We start from the raw sequence: 2,500 nt of genomic DNA, 5'->3' as shown, positions 1-2,500 counted from the left end.
TCCCTTCACTTACCCTTTACTTTGAACTTTGTCTTTTGCTCTGCTTTACCCAAAGTGTCTTTAGCCTGAATGTTATCGTCTTTGTGAATGATGTTGTTGTGAATGAGGTCGTCATCGGTGAGGTCGTTTAGGTTGTCCGCGCGCACTCGATTTCCCTCGCCATTATCAAGCGGCGGGTCGTATTCGTCAAAGAAAACCTCATCGTCATAGTCGTCATACAGATCGTAGTCGTAGTAGTCATCGTCATAGAAGTCGTCGTCGTAGTATTCTTCCTCGTCGTAGTAGAGGTCCGGCTTGTCGTAGAGTCGTCTCTCACGTCGGTCTTTGGGTCTGCCGACAGGCCGACGACCTCCCGTGTATGCATAGTCTAGGAAGTCACCTGCAACGAAAGGGCAGCTAACACTCGCGTAGAGGCGCTCTTCATTTACCACCAGTGCGTTTTAATCCGTGAAAGTACATACTTTTTATACACCCATTGAGCGTGTCCATAATTTAAGTAAACATCATTATCAACGAATTTAGCGCCAAATGATATTAGAACATTAACCATTTTCAGTACCGAGCAGCTACTGTCAACAGAGAATTGTCGCATTACTTCATTATGGCCTACATCTAATAATTCAGCCACAAAATACTTTAGTGAAGTATCCATAGAGCACCTGGCGAAAAGATCGACATGCATTGCATCTTAAAGCAATATTGCATAATTAGCAAGTAATGATCAACTGGTAAATATGAATTAACTAGTTCTTCATAGATTTATGTCAATTACTGATAAGGAAAACGACATTTTACCAATTTGTTAAAAAAAAAAAAAAAAAGCACATACATATCAGCAGTGTTCTTGTTTTCTTAATGGTAAGGATCTCTTCTCTCTCTCTCTCTCTCTCTCTCTCTCTCTCTCTCTCTCTCTCTCTCTCTCTCTCTCTCTCTCTCTCTCTCACTCACTCACACACACACACACTCACTCATTATATCTATCTGTCTATCTACTATCTGTCTATCTGTCTATCTATCACTATCTCTCTGTCTGTCTATCTGTCAGTCTGCCTATTTAGCCATCTATCTGTCTGTCTCTCTATGAAACTATCTACCTACCTACCTATCTACTTATCTATCTATCTATGTATCCATGTGTTTGTCTATATATCTATATCTATACATATAGATGGACATGTATATATACATATATATATGTATATATATTTATATATATATATATATATATATATATATATATATGAGTGTGTGTGTGTGTGTGTCTGTCAGCTTAGCTCTCCATCTCTTCGTCTGTCTTTTCATGCAACCATGTGCCCCCCCCCCCCCTTCTCAGCCTTACCTCTGTACGTGGCGTCCGGATCCTCCTCTGAGATTTCATGCGAGTAATCGTTCCTCCTCTGATGGGAAAAGAACATAGTTTATCTTGAATATTGTATCAGTTTCTTCTTCCTACATATTCTGAGAAGAAAAATATCTACATTCATTTGTTATGATGTGATTCAAATGCGATTATATTCTAAGCAACTTTGAGCATACTAACTTTTTGAATTAGATTTAAAATTCTTGTTTTGTTAAATTTGACGTTTTGCGATTGAAACCTATAATCAACTAATATTTGAATCACATCAACACATATATACATGTGTGTGTGTGTGTGTGTGAGTGTGTGTGTGTGTGTATGTGTGTACATCTTTACACATAAGTGTGTATATATGTATATATATATATAGATATATATACATATATATATATATATATATATATATATATATTTATATATGTATGTTTATATATATATATACATATATGTATATACATATATAAATATATGTGTGTGTGTGTATGTGTATGTATGTGTGTGTGTGTGCGTGTGTGTGTGTGTGTGTGTGTACACAAACACACAAGTGCGTGTAAAGGATTGCTCATTGAGGGTCTCACCTGCGCGACGCGTGCGTGCGGAGGAATCCTCTGGGGTTCCCCGAAGACGCCTTCTGCGAGGGACAAAGAAAAGGCATCAGTGCAGCACTTCCTTCCTCATCCGCAGAAGAAGCGGAGAGGCAAAGACAACGTAGTTTAATAAATGTATTGTCGCTTGCAATTTATTTCTTACCGATACCTTTCCCCGCCTCACGGGGTCCTTTTTGCCGTCTCGACTGACGCCCTAATGCATGCAAATTTTCCCCAACGCCGGGCGTTTGAACGAGGGTGTTCTCTCCTCGTATGCAAATGCCTTTGATTACGCGCAACGGATCTCAGCCTCCACTTCGGTCGCCGATAGGTGGCGCTTTTTGGCGCGGGGAGTCTCGTTCGAGGGGAGGAAAGGAGGGCGGGGAAATCCGAGGCGCGGGATTTTCTTTCTTTATTCATGCATTTCTCGGGGAAAGATTAGGATATCCTCATTTACATATACATACATATATATATATATATACATGTGTGAATATATATATATATATATATATGTGTGTGTGTATATATGTATATACATACATATATATAT

This window comes from Penaeus chinensis, chromosome 39, assembly GCF_019202785.1.
Source record: "Penaeus chinensis breed Huanghai No. 1 chromosome 39, ASM1920278v2, whole genome shotgun sequence".
In the NCBI taxonomy this organism is placed as follows: domain Eukaryota; kingdom Metazoa; phylum Arthropoda; class Malacostraca; order Decapoda; family Penaeidae; genus Penaeus; species Penaeus chinensis.
The sequence above is the reverse complement of the archived record's forward strand: the minus strand, read 5'-3'. Positions refer to the sequence as shown.